Below are 22517 nucleotides of genomic sequence, written 5' to 3'. Positions count from 1 at the left end.
CTCTCACACGATTACCTGCACTCTTTTAGTATTCTGTACAGTCAAGGGGGTATTCCATTGCAAATTCCTCTGAAGGTTTTCTTTCTTTCTTGTTTTAAAGTTAAATTTTAAAAAGTTTAGCCTTTTTGTAAAACAAACTTGATTAGCATATAAGCCCACAGTTGCAGGATGTGCTTCTGATAAGGTGATAATTTGTCATCTTTGTGACATTTGTTTTGGCTAATCAAGTGAGCAAATATTCCTTGACGTACCATGAAAATTTTCTAGGCTAGGAGTCACAGAACAGCTAGAGAATAGAGTCCACACCTTCAAGGAACTCACAAGATAGTGAGGGAGTAAGAAGGCAATGGCATCCCACTCCAGTACTCTGGCCTGGAAAATCCCATGGATGGAGGAGCCTGGTGGGCTGTAGTCCACAGGGTCACTAAGAGTCAGACATGACTGAGCGACTTCCCTTTCACTTTTCACTTTCATGCATTGGAGAAGGAAATGGCAACCCACTCCAGTGTTCTTGCCTGGAGAATCCCAGAGACGGGGGAGCCTGGTGGGCTTCCGTCTATGGGGTCGCACAGAGTCAGACATAACTGAAGTGACTTAGCAGCAGCAGCAAGACAAGTATGCAAATAAGATGGAATATAATGTGCCGTAAGACAGATATGGAATGATGCTCATAGGAACAGAGTGGGTGAATAGATAACTTAAAATTCATGGAAAATATAATATTTAAGATGGTTTCTAAAAACCAGGCTGTATTTAACAGATAAAACTGGAAGGAAAGACATTTCAGGGGTTAAAAAAAAAAAGAAATCGAAACCAAGGCATGATGTCCTAACTGTAATGATTTCTGTTTAGTAAAAGTGTGGATAGGTATAAGAAAGTAGATCAGAAATGAGTGATCATCAAGTACCAGTTGGAGATGTTGTAATAAATTGAAAGGAAGATTCTAAAAGTTCAGAGGTGGGGAGCTAAATAACTAAGTCTATACTGGTTGGGAATATGGGAGATATTTAGGAAAGCATTAAAGGTCTTCAGTTATACCCTAGACCTTCTCCACAATTCATTTCTCAGATGACACTAAATTATGTAAAAGAGAAACTCCTAGGCTCTCAAGATAAATCTAGGAACCCAGCCCCATGGACATTTCCAAGGACATCTTTAGGCAAATCCCATCCCCTGCTCTCAGTCTTAATGATCTCTTGGTTACTGTGAATACTGGAGAGACAGATAGGCGACAGAAGAAAGGAAGCAAGGAAGGGAGGGAGGGAGAGAGAAAGAAAGGAAAGAAGAAAGGGAAACGAAAGGGGAGAGGGAGGGAAGAACCTATCTTACACATAAGACTTTCAAAGATATTTCACTTCTACCAACATTTTAATCTTACAACATTTTTAAGGAAAATAGGACTGTTACTCTGAGAGTAATTTAAAAGAAGCTGGGCTAGGTGACATATCTAAACGGTATAATTACTAACTGATGTGATCAGTTTGCACTATAATTTTTTGCCCATTGCTTTTTTCATTACACCAAATGGCACATTTAGGATTCTGCAGTGGTACACCTACTTATTTGCCAATGGTTTTCACATCTCTTATGTAAGCCTGGACATTTTCTTCAGTCATCAGGACTGTAAGTTTAGCTCTCAGCTGCAGGTCTCTCTCTAGATATCCTGTAGACAGATTAAGTCCATCAAGTTCACCACATAACTCAGTCTTCCCAATAAACTTGAACTTCTCTTGCCTGTTTTACAATGGATCATGTCAAACAGAGCCATAAATATTATTGTTAATTTTTTCCTCTGCTTAATTTACCATATCTAATCAGTCACTGAGCCTTAATATTTTCTTAATATTAAGAAATTATTTAATATTTTCCTTAATATTTTCTTTAATATTCCTTCCTTAATATTTTCCCCATTCCTAGTGTAGACACCTTGGTTCTGATCTGCAATATCTCTTAAGAGATAACATTCAGTTATAATAAGCACAGGTGACCTTCAAACCCATACTACTGTCCTTAAAGCACCTAAGCTTTTTTATAACTCCTCTGTGCTAGAAAACATAAATGTAGCATATCGTTGGTGTCAAAATATCAAATCTAACTACTTTGTCTCATAGCTTATATCACATATGCTATATTAGAAAAGATTTAATTGAGATTATTTATTTTTAACATCTTCTTAAGAAAGTGAATAAATAGAAAATGATTTCTTTTCTTTTAAATTTCAGTAAACTAAATTCAATTTCTAGGAAAGAATGTAGTGTGAAGTCATTTCCTAAATTATTCTGCTTAAAAAATGCAGATAAAATGTCTTGATAGGTTGTGCAAAAGCATTTAACTAAAGTGTTGTACCTGGAAAGAATGCATATTTATTTTTGAGGTTGCATACGTGTTTGCTGCTGTTACCCACAGAGAATTCTATTATAATTCATGACATATGATATTTTTATTTCTCAGAACTACTTTATTGTGTTTGGTACTCGATCGCTCATCTATAATGAGCCAGTCAGAATGGTACCACTAAAACATAATCCAGTTGTCTCATCTATAAATAAATATATAAACATATATATGTGCATATATGTATTAAATTTTCTCCTAGTTCTTGAAAAGATGAAAACATTTTCAAAGATAGAGCATGACAAAGACATTTAGTTCACAAAATACCTTAGAGTAATGAAATAAGAAAACCTGAGATATATATTGAAACATGGTAAAAGATTTGATTATGAATTATGCATAACTACTGCCTTGCAGCATAAACGTGCCCTGGCAGACACATAAACAGACTACACAAGCATGCAAAATCCTGTTCCAAACTTTAATCCTTATAACTGTGTATCAGGGGCGCACTGTGTACCTTAGCAACCGGCCTGATTCACGTACCTCAGAAAGACATGGGATCCACTTTGGGTTGCTCAATGCCCATTTGAATTCAATTCCTTTATCAAAAGCTTCTTGCTTTACTTTAAAAAAAAAATTCAAAATATTCTGTTTGGTACTCATTTTGCCCAGGAAGGGGGGTGGGAATCAATGGATATGAGACAAATACTTTGTTCACGTCCAACCTAAATGGTTATAAAGAATGGAGAAGGAACAAGCAGAAAGACCCCTGCAATCCCCCATCTCCCTTGTCCACGTTCTGCTCCCATACTGTGATCCAGCCACCGTGTCCTTTAGACGGTTTCTCATGTATCAAGCTCTAGTCATCCCTCGGGTTTTTCTTTCCACTACTCTCTCTCTCTCTCTCTCTCTCTCTCTCTCTCTCTCTCTCTCGGATTCCCACTTGCCATTGCCTGGATAGATCCTTCCCTTCCTTCCAGTCTCAGCATAACATCTCTGTCAGGGAGGATTTCTCTACCACTTGGGATAACACAGCCACCCCGCCTTTCCCCATCATTCTCCTTTATGAATTCTTCCTCCTTTTTCAAAGCACACAGGACAATGCCCAGCTCAGTACATGGTAGATGTGCAATAAATACTGAAGGAAATAAAGTAGGAAGAGAGGAAGAACAATGATGAAAACTAAGGAAAATTACAGTCAGAAAGAAAGTAGATAACTTTTAAAAGGAAGGCAAAGATAAGAACAGAACAAGCAGAAAATAGAGAAAAGATAGGGACTAAGAACAAAGTATTATAACCTGAACTGGAAAAAAAATAAAAAGAAAGCATAGAATAAAAAGAAAATGATCTCTGATGACAGTCCAGCCAATCCAACATTTTTCCATGAATATCGACTAAAGAACTAGACTGAAACAAGATTATGACTGTCACCAATGAAAAACTGTCATACTGATGTCTCCTTGTAATGCATGCATTGGTTTATGGACCCAAACTCCTTGAGTCAGCACCACAAATCTGGCTAATGTTCTTTAGAACAGCATTTGCTGTTTAGGGTTCTGATTTAGCTGACAGATGTGTAAAATCCCTTGTAGCCAGTTACCTTACTATTGATTACACATCTGTGAGACTCATAGATCCATACTTTTTCTAGCTAAGGTCAGCGTTACTCTAAGACCTATGCCCTGATACCAAGCTGTCTGTTTTAAAGGGCATGGCACAAACTCAAGCTATGCCTTGGCTATTTCTACCTTTTACCCACGGTGGTTCTGTAGATGAATATGGAAGATATTGATCTAAAGTCCTCTGCTGGGAAATGAATGTGTGTTGGTGAATTTTGGGTTAAGGACAAAGTCTGATGCCCTTTATTTCTTATACATAAGTAAAGCTGAGGCTTGAAGTTGTCAAAGGACACTCCCAAGTGAATTCAGGTAACAAATACACAGCTGTCAATGAAACCTACCCTAATGTTCAGTCGCTAAGTCATCTCCGACTCTTTGCAACCCCATGGACCGCAGCACACTAGGCTCCTCTGTCCTTCACCATCTCCCAGAGTTTTCTCAGATTCATTCATTAGCCTACACTAATAGCCTTATCTAAAACTGCAAATTTAGTCTTTCTGCCACATTCCCAATTCCTCTTAATATGTTCTACTTCTTTTATTGCCCTTCTCCCCCCACCAACATACATCCATGACTTGAGTCATTTGTTTATTTCCTTCTCCTCCTACTAGAAAATAAGTAAATATGTTGGGGATATCATGTATTTTGTGCAGAAATGTATTCCATTTTGTTAAATGATGACTAAATGAATGAAAAAATGAGTGAAGGTAAGTATTCTACACTGTGGGAAGTGAGGAAACAAGTAACATTTGGATCTTTGCCTCTGCAGAGCTTATGATTTCATTGGAAAAACAATCATATACACAGGAAATTAGATAATAACTCCTATGAGATAGCAAACATTAATAAATATAATTATAGATGTTAATAAATAACATTGAACCATAAGGAGAATAGCTTCCTGTAGTGGTAATAACACTGCATTTGGAAAGCAGGGGTTGAATCCTGCCTCAACCATTTACCAACTATAACTTTAACACTTATTAACTATGACTCAGACAAGTCACTTAAACACTCTGAGTATCAGATTCCTTATTAATATGAATGAATAAGAATAGCTTCCTCATGGGATTCTTGTGAGGGTAAAGTGAGATTACAACTGTGAAAACAATTGGCTAATAATATTTACTCAAGATATGTCAGTTGAATAGATGGACGTTCTCATTTACAAATGAGACAAGCAGAGTGCTTAGCTGCTTCTCTAAGGTCATCCAGTTTAAATGTCAGATTAGGAGTTCCAAGTCTCCTGGTTCCCATCCCAGTATTAATGAAAATAGAATATACTGCCTTCCCTGTCGCTTGACTTTATTACTATGAGCAATTCTGTTTCTCACACATAACAAAAATTTATCATTTGTTCTAGAAAAGGAGTATCATTTCCCTGAAACACCCTCATTAGGCTCCAAGATGTCTAAGCTCTGTCTCCCTTTAATCAGTTTACTTGTGAAGGAGCAATTTGCTTTACGACCTCTTTGCAGAGTCTGAAGGGTTTATGACCATGTGGTGTCAACAAGGAGCTCTAAGATGCTTTCAGTTCCATTTACTAGCTTCAGGGTCTTGTAAGAATTGTAGGAACCTATTTGTTCTGAAAAGACTGGAGTTTGGACATTAAATGTGAGTGGTGCTCATGCTTTTTCCTCTTACTGTCAAATGGAACAGTCACTTCTCATGGTCCATTCAACAACCAGAGCAGCACTCCATAGGAAAATATGATCGGTACCAACATGATGTGTTTTGAATAACACATCAACTTAAAACAATACTTCCTCTTGTCCTTTCACAAGCCTTCTAAAAGCTGGGTGAATCTGTTTTAGTCAGTCTTATAACTTCTTTGTAAATGGAAATAAAGATTTCCGAGAAGCCAAGAAACTGATTACCTCAACCTGGAGTTCTGAAATCTATGATAATGGAAAGGTCATGCTATTTCCTTACTTTTAAACACATAAGTTGAGACATGAAAGCAAGGGGATAAAATAGTTAAAGGCTCAGAGGCCTTAAACCTATTCATCATGCAATCCTGTTAGCACCACGAGAATCTTAAATTAAGCAGTTGATGGGTAGGGAAGGAGATACACTAAAAAGCTAAAGGAAATCTCACCCTAACTTGCTCAAGTACAAAAAATATGGTTGTCATGCAGGTGTTACTGTGTTTGGTAATTTAAGAGGAAGCTGTGAAACAGAATCGAGCCACATTTTGTCTCTCAGATGCTACACTGACTCTAGTCTCTGCCATAATCTGTAAATTTGCTTCAATTACCTCTCTCTGATAAACAGTTGTTTAATTTTGTCTTGCTTTTTCTTCTTACTTATCAATAGTTATACAATTTTTCAGACCAAATTCCCAATTGTCACTGATCCAATATTTTGGTGTCTCAATTCCTATATTTCTTCTTTCCTCTGATGGTATCAATTGTTAGTTTGGTTCCCTAGCACCAGAGTAATTGAAGGGACTTGGAATTGGCCTGCTGAATGGCTATTTAGATATACAGATTGTCAGAGATACACTTCTGAGTCCTTAAGTCCCCACTGTCCTGCTAATAAAACCAGAAAATTAGTCTTCAACTGAAAGTGTAACCCTACCTTCTAAATAAATGGCCCAGCAATACATCCCCATACAACTCCTTCAAGGTCACATGCTGAAAAAAGCTGACCTTGCTCAGGCTAGGAAAGAAACCTGATACCTCACAGTATCAAAAAAAAAAAAAAACAAGTTAGATTTTCTTCTTTATGTCTGCCAAATGGAGCTGCTAATAGCTTTTTACTATGCTTAGCTGCTTCTTGTAGTTTGGGGATCATCTGGTAGACCCCATATAGACCTACAGGTAGGGTTCCCTATAGTCTTCATGTCCACAAGTAACCCCCACCCCCATGCCAAACACACGTGACACATTGACACCTAGCCACAGGATCGGTGGATTCATTAAAGTCTGGCAAGAAGACAAAAAGCTGTTTAACTTTTTAGCTACCCAGAAAGACAACCTGAATTAGATGAGTGGAGGTTTAGTAGTTTATGAAACAAGGGTCCAACCAGCTCTTAAATCTCAGTTTTCTCTCCTTGTTGTGCCTAAGCTTCCCAGAAAAGCATCCATTTAGCCTTTAGCTCATATCACCTCATTGCAATACCTCAGCTAGATTTCATGTATAGACACAGCTCCCACCAGCAGAAGCAACTTGTCTTAGTTGAGTATTTGAATGCTATCCATGCTAAAACTCAGATTAAGGATTTTATCTTATTTTTAAGCTGAAGTTTCTGATTTATCTTTTATCTTTTTCCTTTTCTAAAAACATTTTTTAATTAAATGTCTTAAAAATAAACCTACACTGTCTTCATCAGGTAACACTTCACTAAATCCTGACAGGAATAATTTTTCCTGAAACAGCATCCGTCTGCCTCAGCATTTCTCTCATTTCAGGATCAGTTCTATGTACACATTTCATGTATACACATGGCACCACAGCAAGTGCCATAAATGATTATGTAGCAACAAACTGGCTTGCGTGTGGCACCTAGTACTCTTGTCTGGGAGAAAAGTGCCAACACTGGCTTGTGAGATCAGCCCTGGGATTTCTTTGGAAGGAATGATGCTAAAGCTGAAGCTCCAGTACTTTGGCCACCTCATGCGAAGAGTTGACTCATTGGAAAAGACTCTGATGCTGGGAGGGATTGGGGGCAGGAGGAGAAGGGGACGACAGAGGATGAGATGGCTGGATGGCATCGCTGACTCAACGGACGTGAGTCTGGGTGAACTCCGGGAGTTGGTGATGGACAGGGACGCCTGGCGTGCTGCGATTCATGGGGTCTCAAAGAGTCGAACACGACTGAGCGATTGAACTGAACCGAACTGATATTCTCTAAGAAGAGGGCTTTGTCCTGGATGAGTGATCTCATCCCAGTCCTGTCTATTTATTAGCTTCAAGATTCCTAAACTAACACCAGACTTTTGCATTGAACAAAATATTAACTGATATAAAATCTATGTGGAAAGATACTAACAAAAGAAGAACATGCATTCATTTTGTTTCAGTGCAGAAGAGTATGTTTTCCTTTCTCAGACCTTCTGGCCAAGCAGTAGTTTTAGAATTAAATAGTTTTGTAGTTTGTGTTTGGGTAACCTGACCACAGTCTCCAGGCAATTTTGTATGGTTCTGATCCACCATTTACAATGACAGCCTTGTCCATAGATTATCACTTAGATTAAATTGATAAAAATTCATGAATTTTGGCCTGAGTAAACAAATGCAGCCTCACTACATACATTACAGTTCCATCCAGAAACAAGTACTCAGTCAACCAAAGATATAATTTGTGTTGAATCTTTTGGAAAAATCTTCACATTCCCCACCTCTAAGAGGCTGTGTTCTACTTTTCATCACTCTATAGATTCATGCTCTTAAAAAAGTATTGCTCTACAACTGACCATTTTCTATACCCCTTCTTCTAAGCTCTGCTGAAAATTCAGTGAATGTTACCATAATTTTCTTTCTGAAACACTCCACCTTCTAAGCATCTGAACTCTGAAATAAATGCATCTTGTTTTATCTGACTACTCTCTTATCTTCTGTAACTTCCTTCCTTGGACATGGACTGGGTATTGTTCAAGGTTCCTTTCCTACCCCGGCCCTTTTTTTCTCTTCTCTCTCTCTCTCCTTTTTTTTTTTTTTCCTCCACTTTGTTTCCTCTTCAGTGATCACTGATACTCTGGTGGATATCAGTTTAAGAACTTTCTCAGACTCATGAGTCCCATTCCTAACAGTCTGTATTCAGAATCATTTGAGTTGTTCCATGAAAACATCAAATTCAATGTGTTAAGGAATAAACTCATTTTGTGCTCTTCAAGTCTGTCATTAAACTAGTATTTCCCATATTACTTTTTACACCACTGATCTCTTGGTTACTCCAACTTAAGATCAGTTCAGTTCAATTCAGTTGTGTCCAACTCTTTGCAATCCCATGGACTGCAGCACGCCAGGCCTCCCTGTCCATCACCAGCTCCCAGAGTTTACCCAAACTAATGTCCATTGAGTCAGTATGCCATCCAACCATCTCATCTTCTGTCGTCTCCTTCTCCTCCTGCCCTCAATCTTTTCCAGCATCAGGGTCTTTTCAAATGAGTCAGCTCTTCTCATCAGGTGGCCAAAGTATTGGAGCTTCAACATCAGTCTTTACAACGAACACCCAGGACTCATCTCCTTTAGGATGGACTGGTTGGATCTCTGCAGTCAAAGGGACTCTCAAGAGTCTTCTCCAACACCACAGTTCAAAAGCATCAATTCTCCAGTGCTCAGCTTTCTTTAGAGTCCAACTCTCACATCCATACATGACTACTGGAAAAACTATAGCCTTGACTAGATGGACCTTTGTTGGCAAAGTATGTCTCTGCTTTTTACTATGCTGTCTAGGTGGGTCATAACTTTCCTTCCAAGGAGTAAGCATCTTTTAATTTCATGGCTGCAGTCACCATCTGCAGTGATTTTGGAGCCCCCCAAAATGAACCCAGCCACTGTTTCCACTGTTTCCCCATCTATTTCCCATGAAGTGATGGGACCAGGTGCTATTATCTTAGTTTTCTGAATGTTGAGCTTTAAGCCAACTTTTTCACTCTCCTCTATCAGTTTCATCAATAGGCTCTTTAGTTCTTCTTCACTTTCTGCCATAAAGGTGGTGCCATCTGCATATCTGAGGTTATTGATATTTCTCCCAGCAATCTTGATTCCGGCTTGTAATTCATCCAGCCCAACATTTCTCAATATGTACTCTGCATAGAAGTTAAATAAGCAGGGTGACAATATACAGCCTTGACATACTCTTTTCCTATTCAGAACCAGTCTGTTGTTCCATGTCCAGTTCTAACTGTTGCTTCCTGACCTGCCTACAGATTTCTCAAGAGGCAGGTCAGGTGGTCTGGTATTCCCATCTCTTTCAGAATTTTTCAAGTTTATTATGATCCATACAGTCAAAGTCTTTGGCATAGTCAATAAAGCAGAAATAGATGTTTTTCTGGAACTTTCTTGCTCCTTCGATGATGCAGCAGATGTTAGCAATTTGATTTCTGGTTCCTCTGCCTTTTCTAAATCCAGCTAGGAAATCTGGAAGTTCACAGTTCATGTACTGATGAAGCCTGGCTCGGAGAATTTTGAGCATTACTTTGCTAGCCAGTGAGATGGGTGCAATTGTGTAGTAGTTTGAACCTTCTTTGGCATTCCCTTTCTTTGCAATTGGAATGAAAACTGACCTTTTCCAGTCCTGTGGCCACTGCTGTTTTCCAAATTTGCTGGCATATTGAGTGCAGCACTTTCACAGCATCCTCTTTTATGATTTGAAACAGCTCAGCTGGAATTCCATCACCTCCACTAGCTTTGTTCATTGTGATGCTTCCTAAGGCCCACTTGACTTCACATTCCAGGATGTCTGGCTCTCGGTGTGTGATCACACCATGATTATCTGGGTCATGAATATCCTTTTTGTACAGTTCTTCTGTGTCTTCTTGCCACCTTTTCTTAATATCCTCTGCTTCTGTTAGGTCCATACCATTTCTGTCCTTTATTGAGCCCATCTTTGCATGAAATGTTCCCTTGGTATCTCTAATTTTCTTGAAGAGATCTCTAGTCTTTCCCATTCTACTGTTTTCCTCTATTTCTTTGCATTGATCACTGAGAAAGGCTTTCTTATCTCTCCTTGCTATTCTTTGGAACTCTGCATTCAGATGCTTATATCTTTCCTTTTCTCCTTTGCCTTTCACTTCTCTTTTCATAGCTATTTGTAAGGCCTCCTCAGACAACCATTTTGCCTTTTTGCATTTCTTTTTCTTGGAGATGGTCTCGATCCTTGCTTCCTGTACAATGTCATGAACCTCCATCCATAGTTCTTCAGGCACTCTATCAGATCTAATCCCTTGAATCTATTTCTCACTTCCACTGTATAGTCATAAGGGATTTGGTTTATGTCATGCCTGAATGGTCTAGTGGTTTTCCCTACTTTCTTCAATTTAAGTCTGAATTTGGCAATAAGGAGTTCATGATCTGAGCCACAGTCAGCTACTGGTCTTGTTTTTGCTGACTATATAGAGCTTCTCCATCTTTGGCTGCAAAGAATATAATCAATATGATTTTGATATTGACCATATGGTGATGTCCATGTGTAGAGTCTTCTCTTGTATTCTTGGAAGAGGGTGTTTGCTATGACCATTGCCTTCTCTTGGCAAAACTCTGCTAGCCTTTGCCAGATTTCATTCTGTACTCCAAGGCCAAATTTGCCTCTTACTCCAGGTATTTATTGACTTTCTACTTTTGCATTCCAGTCCCCTATAATGAAAAGGACATCTTTTTTGGGGTGTTAGTTCTAGAAGATCTTGTAGGTCTTCATAAAACCATTCAACTTCAGCTTCTTCAGCATTGCTGGTCAGGGCATAGACTTGGATTATTGTGATATTGAATGATTTGCCTTTAAAATGAGTCAGTCTCTCCCAGCAGGAAGCTTCCATAAGCCTCTTATCCTTATCCATCAGAGGGCAGACAGACTGAAAACCACAATCACAGAAAATAAACCAATCTGATCACGTGGACCACAGCCTTGTCTAACTCAATAAAACTATGAGCCATGCCGTGTAGGATCACCCAAAATGGACAGATCATGGTGGAGAGTTTTGACAAAATGTGGTCCACTGGAGAAGGGAATGGCAAACCACTTCAGTGTTCTTGCCTTGAGAACCCCATGAACAGTATGAAAAGGCAAAAGGATAGGACACTGAAAGATGAACTCCCCAGGTCAGTAGGTGCCCAATATGCTACTAGAGATCAGTGGAGAACTAACTCCGGAAAGAATGAAGAGACGGAGCCAAATCAAAAACAACACCCAGTTGTGGATGTGACTGGTGATGGAAGCAAGGTCCAATGCTGTAAAGAGCAATATTGCATAGGAACCTGGAATGTCAGGTCCATGAATCAAGGCAAATTGGAAGTGGTCAAACAGGAGATGTCAAGAGTGAGCATTAACATTTTAGGAATCAGCAAACTAAAGTGGACTGGAATGGGTGAATTTAACTCAGATGACTATTGTATCTACTACTGAGGGCAAGAATCCCTTAGAAGAAGTGGAGTAGCCATCATGGTCAACAAAAGAGTCTGAAATGCAGTACTGGGATGCAATCTCCAAAATGACAGAATGATCTCCGTTTTTTGCCCTGGAAATGAACACAGACCTTTCCTACAAAATAGGCTTAAATAATATTATCATGGCATATCAAACTCTACTACCCTGTGTTCCTTTTCCAAGCTTGCATTTTGCTATCCATGAACACCATGCCCCCACAAAAACATTATGTACTATTCTATTATTTTTCCCAGACACATCTTTGCCAATCTTATGTTTCCATGTGTAACAGCCTTTATCCTACCTATTGAACCATTCCTGACACAAAATTTCCACAGGCCAACATGAAAAGGGCCCAGTAATATATGCACACACAATAGGCTGCATACAGAAGAGAACCCTGAGTTTGGGGAAATTGGATCTTCTATATTGAACACCGTTTTGCATTTTTGCTTGACAGAGAGACGTATTTCTATCTTCCAAAGCTGTTTGCTATACAAACCTCCTTGAAAAGACAGTCTTGAGAAATGGTAGCTAGTGCCCTAGCTGACAGTAGGCACGCAAGAGACATAGAAATGGCCTCCCAACAGTACTAGTTCTGAACATCCTCCAGATAGAAAAAAATAAAATAAAACACATTTTACTTGGTGTCATGATCTCCCATCTTCCAAACATAAACCAGTTATGCTTGTAAGCAATATGTTTCTCTTTTGAATGTTTATGATATTTTCCATGCATTGTTCTTTTTAAGCACAACTTTTATTGTACAATAATTACTTGTGCTCATAACTTTCTCCATTATAAGACTATAGGTTCTTGAGTTCAGTGTCCTCCAAAACACAGAGAAGATATGTATTGTGCTTTTAAAGAAGGAGCAAATTAGAATACCATGCAAAATGGAAAGATTCTCAGAAAAATAAAAATTACTGAAACTCCCTCTTTAAGAAATAGAAAAATCTAAATAGATCTAAAGTAGAGAGACTGAATCAGTAATTTAGAAACTTCTCACAGAGAAAACTCCAGGTCAAGATGGCTTCATTGGTGAATTCCACCAAACATTTAAAGGAAAAATCAACACTAATTCTTGACAAACCATTTTAGAAGATGAAAGAGGAAATGAACACTTCTCAACTCCATCTATGAGACCGATATTCCCTGATACTAAAATGAGACAAAGATAGCACATGAAAAGAAAACTAAAGGCCAATATCCCTTATAAACATAGATGCGAAAATCTTCAATGAAATACTAGCAAAGCAAATCCAACAACATATAAAACAGATCATACACTATGATCAACTGGGATTTATCCAACAAATGCAAGGTTGTGTTACCATAAAAGAATCACACCATGGACATGTACACACTATTGTATTTAAAATGGATAACCAACAAGGACCTACTGTACAGAACATGGGACTCTGCTAAGTGTTATTTGGCAGCCTGAATGGAATGGTAGTTTTTGGGAAAATGAATACATACATATTTATGGCTGATACCCTTCACTCTTCAACTGAAATTATCATAACATTGTTAATTGGCTATACTCCAATACAAAATAAAAAGTTTAAAAAATTTAAAAATAAAAAACAAGCTGTTTAATGCTGATGAAAGAAAGTGAAAGTGAAGTCGCTCAGTCGTGTCCGATTCTTTGCGACCCCATGGACTGTAGCCTACCAGGCTCCTCTGTCCATGGGATTTTCAAGACAAGAGTACTGGAATGGGTTGCCATTTCCTTCTCCAGGGGATCTTCCCAACCCAGGGATCAAACCCAGGTCTCCTGAGTTGTAGGCAGACGCTTTACCATCTGAGCCACCAGGGAAGTATATTAATGATGAAAATGACACAAATTATATGGTCATTTCAATAGATGTAGAAAAAGCATTTCACAAAATCCAGCATTCTTTCCCTGTTGCCTCAGATGGTAAGAATCTGCCTGCAATGCGAGAGATCTGGGTTCAGTCCCTAGGTCAGGAAGATCCTTTGGAGAAGGGAATGGCAATCCACTCCAATATTCTTTCCTGGAAAATCCCAAGGACTGAGAAGCCTGGCGGACTACAGTCCATGGGGCCACAAAGAGTCGGATATGACTGAGTGACTAACAAAACACAACACAACAACAGCATTCTTTTATGAAAGAAAAAAATAAAAACACTCAACAAACTAGGACTAGAATGGAACTTCCTCGAGCTGATAAAAGACATCCACAAAAAACAAACCTAGAGCTAGCATCATAATCAATGGCAAAACATTAAATGCTTTCCTTCTAAGTCTGGAGGGATGACAAAGATATCTCCTCTTGACAGTTATAGTCAACATTGCACTAGAGAATCTATACAGCAAAATTAAGTAATAAAGAAATAATAAAAAGTATCTGGATTAGAAACAAAGAAGTAAAAATACCTCTATTGGAAGATAACATGACCTGGAATAAAGAAAATTCTGAAGACTGCAACAACAACAAAACCGTTAGAACTAAAAGACGAATTCAAGCAAAGTTTCAAGATATAAGCTCAATATACAAAAATCAAGTTGTTTTTCTAAATAATAGTATAAACAACCAAAACTAAAATGTAATTTCACTTGCAATAGTGCCAAAAAGATTAAAACTTAGGAATAAGCTTAACAAAATAAGCATAAGATGTTTCCACTGAAAATTATAAATCATTGTTGAGAAAATGAAAGATCTAAACAATTGGAAAAACAGCCCATGGTCATGAATTGAAAGAATTACTGTTGTTAAAATGCAATATTCTCTGAATTGATTTACAGCTTCAAAATAATCTCTATCAAAAGTCAAGTAGCTTTCATGCAGAAATTGGCAAGCTGTTACTGAAGTTTATACAGAAATGTAAGAGACCCAGAATAGCCAAAACGATACTAAAATGAACAAAGTTGGAGCACATACACTTTCTGATTTCAAAAATGTCTACAATGGCACAGTAATCAAGACAGTGTGATACTAGCCTAAAGACAGACATAGATCAACGTATTAGCCTTGAGAGTTCTGAATGAAATTCTCACATTTATAGTCAATTGATCTTTGATGAAGAAGTCAAGGCAATCCAGAGGGGGAAAGAATAATTAGTACTGAGGTAATTGAATAATCACATGCAAAACTATGAATAAAAGTCTACACAAGCATAGATCACTGAGACCTAGGCTAGTCAAAGAATACTTTGAGATGACCTAAAAAGCACATGTGATAAAAGAGAAGATGGGAAAGTTGCATTTCATCAAAATCAAAGCTTAAGTACCCCATGGACTATACAGTTCATGAAATTCTCCAGTCAGAACACTGGAATAGGTTGCCTTTCCCTTCTCCAAGGGATCTTCCCAACCTGGGAATCAAACCCAGGTCTCCCACATTGCAGGCATATTCTTTACCAGCTGAGTCACCAGGGAAGCCCAAGAATACTGGAGTGGGTAGCCTATCGCTTCTCCAGCAGATCTTCTCAACCCAGGAATTGAACTGGGGCCTCCTGCATTACAGATGGATTCTTTACCATCTGAGCTAACAGGGAAGTTCTTTAAATAATTAGTACTGAGGTAATTGAATAATCACACGCAAAACTATGACTAAAGGTCACTATTCATATTATACAAAAAAATTATTCAAACTATATCATAGATTTAAATGTAAGAGCTAAAACTATAAAGGTTTTCAGAGAAAACACAAGAGTAGATCACTGAGACTTAGGCTAGTCAAAAAGTACTTCAACATGAGATGAAAATTATGTGATAAAAGAGAAGATGGAAAAGTTGTGTCTCATCAAAATTAAAACTTAAGTACATCAAATGTATCATCAAGAAAGAAAAGAGACAAATTGGAGAAAATATTTTCAAATCATATATCTTATAGGTACTTTCCCATAATATATAAAACTCTTACAATTTAATAATAAAAGACAGCCCAATTTAAAAATGGGCAAAGTATTTGAATAGAGAGTAATATTATATGCATAATTATATGCATGGCTATTAAGTACAGAAAAGATGCTCAAAAACGTTGGTTATTAGGAAACTGTCAATCAAAACATATTGCATCAGACTCTACCTACTGCATCAGTCCAGCTCTCTCGCACCCTAGTTTCTGCTTGGATTGAGCCAAATGGGGGTATAAACAAAAGAATCAAGAATGGGGGAAAGACAGAAATTGGAGTATTTACTCCCCTGGCTACCTTCCTCTGGTATTTTGTGTTAAGAGAAAATACATTCTTCTATGTGGCATAGCTCTTACACACCCCTTGGAAAGGGGTGAACCTCTTTAAGGTATATAGCTTCAGTGACAGATCCCAGTAATCATTTGCTCCACTTACAGCTTTAAGCTCCCTTACTCAGGAGCACTTCATCATTCCTTCTCAATTTTCCCAACTCTTTGGGATCCCATGAACAGTCCAACTCTTCATAATCCCATGGACTGTAGCCGGCCAAGCTCCTCTATCCATGGACTTCTCCAGGCAAGAATACTGGAATGCATAGCCATGCCCTTCTCTAGGGGATCTTCCCAAACCAGAGATTAAACCCAGATCTCCCATATTGAAGGGAGATTCTTTACAGTCTGAGCTATCAGGGAAGCCCCTAACCTTGCTCACAACAATGTAAAATAATCCCTTCATAAGCCTCTCTTGAAATCACCCTTTTTGACTGGGCCTTTTGTTCAGGAGAAGTTGGGACTTCTCCCAGGGAAATTCCCCCATGTACCCCATCTCACCAAGTATTTGCTGATTAATTAGAACAAATGCTATTTTTATTTCTTATTTTTATTTTTTTGAGGGGGCTCCAAAATCACTACAGATGGCGACTGCAGCCATTAAATTAAAAGATACTTGCTCCTTAGAAGAAAACTTATGACCAACCTAGACAAGTTACTAAAAAGCAGAGACTTTACTTTGCCAACAAAGGTCTATCTAGTCAAAGTTATGGCTTTTCCAGAGTGCTGGAGAATTGATGCTTTTGAACTGTGGTGTTGGAGAAGACTCTGGAGAGTCCCTTGGACTTCAAGGAGATCCAACCAATTCATTCTAAAGGAAATCAGTCCTGAATATTCATTGGAAGGACTGATGCTGAAGCTGAAACTCCAATACTTTGGCTATCTGATGCAAAGAACTGACTCATTGGAAAAGACCCTGATGCTGGGAAGATTGAAGGCAGGAGGCGAAGGGGACGACAGAGGATGAGATGGTTGGATGGCATCACTGTCTCAGTGAATATGAGCTTGAGTAAACTCCAGGAGTTGGTGATGGGACAGAGAGGCCTGGCATGCTGCAGTCCATGGGGTCACAAAGAGTCGGACACAACTGAGCAACTGAACTGAACTAAACTGAGAACAAATACTAGCCACAAACAGTTGGTACATCTGAACGGATGAGTCCTAGTGAACATTAGCTCAGCCTATATATCACCTTATTTCTTCACTATTACCTCATGTGGAATTGGAAGTCAATAAATATTTGCAGAATAAATTAATAAATTATTGCAGATATCATTTAACCTTGGCAGAAAATCATATCTGTCCTCTTCACCTCTGTTTTCCCTGCAATTAAACCAATGTCAAATATATAGAGGGTGTATGAAAATATTTATAGAATAAACTAAAAAAATACTTTTAGGGATTGCGTATTTCCTACATGCCAGACATAATATTCAGATATATTTACTGTACTATTTCAATTCAGTTCAATGACACCGAGAAGGCCTTATTACCACATTGCAGTTGCAACTAAGACATGCGGAGGTTAAACCATCTCGGAGTTAACATAACATTAGAAAAAGATTCAGACCAGAGACGTGTAACTACTTAGATCTGTTGCTCATAAGAAACTCTACCAAGTGGTCAGTGATAGTAAACATTTATCCACAAGTCAAGCAGAGGAATGGGTTGGGACATTTGTATACACAAAAAGTTATTCAAAGAAAGTATGAGAAAGTGATCCTAGCCCTTTAATGTTAGACTTTGTCTTTTTCTTTTCTGAATAGCTTGTGGATAAAAGTTTGTGGTAGTTGTGATCCCATGCTCTATTTCTAGTGGTAAGAAAAACAGATTCATACATGAACCTAAAGTGGGAGATTTAATTCACACATAGAACAGAAAACTCACAACTTTCAATGAGTGGAAAAAAATATGACCTTAAACACGTCTCACCCCCAAATCTTCTAGAACGTGTTGTGGTGCTTTTGTGCTGATTAAAAATCACTGTGGACAAACACCGGTCAGCTTCCACTGCCAGTGATTGCCTAGTACACCATGAGTACACCCTGGGACCGTGGGTATGAATGCCTCCACAACGTTATTTCCTTTCAACATCTTCTTTCAGAATTTAAGAACATAAAACGTCCCAAAACAAAGTGAGCGCTCACAAAAGCAGAGCAATTGAGTGCACCTGTGCTGAGTTGTTATCGACTATTGAGTTTAAGACCACAAAAACTGTCTGGTGCTTTTTGGGTTGTTTTTTTTTTTTTTTAACTTGATCTTTTTATGAGTTTCGTCTTGTAGGATGGCTATATATTACGTGAAATTTAATCAAGCAGCTACTTTTGTGTCATGAAATGAAAACCCAAGCATCTGCTTTATCAGTGACCTTTGACCAACCCTGGCTTACTCTAGTCAGGTGTACAAAAAGCTTAAAAATTTATCTCAGAAGCTAAGAGAAGTTATGGGTTTTCCAGTTACATTTTGTGTTACTTAGATACCAAACCTTGTTCCTTTCCCACCGTAAAATGGGCAAATCCCCTATGAAATTATTTTTTTTATGTCACTTTCCCATAAATTAAAGACCTAGGAGAGCTGGTGTTGCAGGTCCAGTTTTGAGTCTGAAAGCCTGAGAACAAGGAAGACTGACAATGTAAGTTCCAGTCCAAGTGCAGGAGAAAATAATGTCCCAGCTTGAAAACAGGGAAAACAAATTCCCTGTTACCCTTTTCTTTTTTTGCTTTATTCAGGCCTTGGATAAGCCTCACTCACATGGGGCAGGATAATCGGTTTTATTCACTCTATTGATTGAAATGTTAATCTCATCCAGAAACACCTTCATGGACACATCCAGAATAATCTATAACCAAATTTGAGGCACCCCAGATCTGAATTGCGTTGACACATAAAAGTTGCCATCAAAATTTTATAGTCCTCAGCTCTGAAATTCAAGAAAATGTAAGCTAGATGATGATTAATCTAGTCATAATGTAGTCTTAGATCACCAACAAAAGACTGTGCTTTCCTTGAGAAAGTTGCCCATATCTCACTAATCTCCATATCCCCAGGATAGAGGACAATTTCTGACACGTTTAGCCACCTACTAATATGATGGGGAAACAATGGAAACAGTGACAGACTTTATTTTGGGGGGCTCCAAAATCACTGCAGATGGTGATTGCAGCCATGAAATTAAAAGACACTACTCCTTGGAAGGAAAGTTATGACCAACCTAGACAGCATATTAAAAAGCAGAGATATTACTTTGCCAACAAAGGTCCATCTAGTCAAGGCTATGGTTTTTCCAGTGGTCATGTATGGATGTGAGAGTTGGACTGTGAAGAAAGCTGATCACTGAAGAATTTATGCTTTTGAACTGTGATATTGGAGAAGACTCTTGAGGGTCCCTTGGACTGCAAGGAGATCCAACCAGTCCATCCTAAAGGAAACCAGTCCTGGGTGTTCGTTGGAAGGACTGATGCTGAGGCTGAAACTGCAATACTCATGAGAAGAGTTGACTCATTGGAAAAGACTCTGATACTGAGAGGGATTAGGGGCAGGAGGAGAAGGGGACGACAGAGGATGAGATGGCTGGATGGCATCAATGACTCGATGAACGTGAATCTCAGTGAACTCCGGGAGCTGGTGATAGACAGGGAGGCCTGGCGTGCTGCGATTCATGGGGTCGCAAAGAGTCGGACACGACTGAGCGACTGAACTGAACTGAAACCTGCTTGAATTCTCCAGGTTTTAATTCTGAACTGAATTAATGTCTCTGTGGTATGTAAAGTTCAAGAGAAGATTTGTTTTTATTATTCTGTATTAACAAGGTAAGACTACCCACGTTACCTTTTGTCATCTCTGTAGCTCTCCAAAAACCAGCATCTATTGCAAATGGATTAATTTCTATATGTAATTCTACAGAAGGAGCCCAAGATACCAGGATTCTTTATAATATTTATTTTCCTTGTAGGACCTATTTAGATATGTTCAGAGCAAAATAGGTTCCACATATAGCCTTCAACAGATGTCTCCCTAAGCTATACGTGACCTCCTGCATTTCCTGCTTGCCAATTTGCTTCTAGTTTAATAGAAAGTCAATACTATGGAATCTTGTGGTTTTGTTTCCTTACTCTTCTCCCTTGGCAGGAAAACTGCTCTCTCGTTAAAGGTGAACTCAGAGATCCAAAAAAGACAGCATTTGTACCCAGCTGTTTTCTAAGCTCTTACAAAGAAATTAAAGAAAATACAAGTGAATGCAGACCTGCGTCAGAATGTAAGTTCACATCTATTATCTGAAACTGCTTTTCCCATAGTCTCTAAAGAATAATCATATTCATCATGTTTAAAAAAATGTATGCAAAAATGATCCCTGGGTTTATCTTGGTTCCAGATTGAATTTTTTGACCTGTCAGAGCCAAATGAGTTATCTGTACAAAGCCTTCTACCAAAGCTTTCTCAAGCACCAAGGTTAAGGAAGAGACCCCAAGGAACTTAAAAATGTATAAGTAATATAAGTGGCCCAAACTGGACAAGTTAAATCTTCCAAATGTAGCCCCCAGGAACTCTAAACTAGCTGCTGATTCTTTTATGGCACAGTTGGGAAGCCATGTGGTTAGTCTAGCCCATAAGGGTTATATTATCAACTGCAGGAGTCATATTAGTAAAATGGAGTGGTTTGATATGAAAGCCATAAAACTTACTGGCAGAAAATAATGCAGCCCCAACATGTCTATATATGTATAGACAACATGAATACAGGACTTCCCACATGGTGCAGTGGTAAAGAATCCTCCTGCCAAGGCAGGAAACACAAGAGACACAGGTTCAATCCCTGGGTGGGGAATATGCCCTGGAGTAGGAAATGGCAACCCACTCTAGTACTATTGCCTGGGAAATTCCATGGGCAGAGGAGCCTAGTGGGCTACAGTGCATGGAGTCCCAAAGTTAGAAATGACTGACATCTTTCTAAATTCCATATATATGCGTTAGTATACTGTATTGGTGTTTTTTCTTCTGGCTTACTTCACTCTGTATAATAGGCTCCAGTTTCATCCACCTCATTAGAACTGATTCAAATGTATTCTTTTTAATGGCTGAGTAAAAAAAAAAACAAAAAAAAACAACAAAAAAAAAAACACTTACCCAAACCAGAAGACAACCTTTAAAAAAAAAAAAAAGAAATGACTGACAACACACAGCACACCACACACATGCACACAAACACTCAGCTCATAATTCTACACATCATCATCATTTGGGGGGTAAGAGGGCTTCCCTGACAGCTCACTTGGTAAAGAATCTTCCTGCAACACAGGAGACCCCAGTTCGATTCCTGGGTCCAGAAGATCCGCTGGAGAAGGTATAGGCTACCCACTCCAGTATTCTTGGGCTTTCCTTGTGGCTCAGCTGGTAAAGATCCACCTGCAGTATGGGAGACCTGGGTTCGATTCCTGGGTTGGGAAGATCAGCTGGAGAAGGGAAAGGCTACCTACTCCATACGGGCTTCCCTGATAGCTCACTTGGTAAAGAATCTGCCTGCAATGTGGGATACCTGGGTTCAATCCCTGGGTTGGGAAGATTCCCTGGAGAAGGGAAAGGCTAACCACTCCAGCATTCTGGCCTGGAGAATTCTATGGACTGTACAGTCCATGGGGTCCCAAAGAGCTGGACACGACTGAGCAACTTTAAAAAATGGGGGAGGGGGGAAGCGTAAGATTTCTTTTAACCTCAAACCAATCCATGTTCATTACTCATCTCCAGTTTTCAAAAATAGTTTATTAAAGAAGTATGATTATTTTCCCAGTTTAGTTCCTCTGGTTGACTTAATATAGCTGTCAGACTTAAAGCATCTAACAAGACAATTAAGAAAAAGGCAGTCCAAAACAAAGAAAATAACACAGAATCCTAAAAACTTAAAAAGCAGCTTTTCTTACTAACTTGCCCCAAACGTTTTTTCAGAGGCTCAGTTGAAGTGTTGATTATCTGAACACATCTCACAGAAGCAGCTCTGAACTTTAAAAGAGATAAATTAAAAGAGAATGCTATAAAAAGGACACCTTGTATCCTTGTCCCCAAAGGCAATATGTCAAATTTACAGGGCAACCTACTTCACCAGTTTTAGCAGTGGCTCACCCACGGATCTTTATTCAGCTTCTCTGGGGTGGGCCTGGGTATCAGGAGTTATTAAATATCCCTGATGTGTTGAATGCATAGTCACGATTGAGAATCACTATAGCCTGGGTAGGATATGATTTCTTAACTCTTCTACGTTTTCCTT

Source organism: Bos javanicus, chromosome 7, assembly GCF_032452875.1.
Source record: "Bos javanicus breed banteng chromosome 7, ARS-OSU_banteng_1.0, whole genome shotgun sequence".
Taxonomy (NCBI): domain Eukaryota; kingdom Metazoa; phylum Chordata; class Mammalia; order Artiodactyla; family Bovidae; genus Bos; species Bos javanicus.
This window is presented reverse-complemented; position numbering follows the sequence as displayed.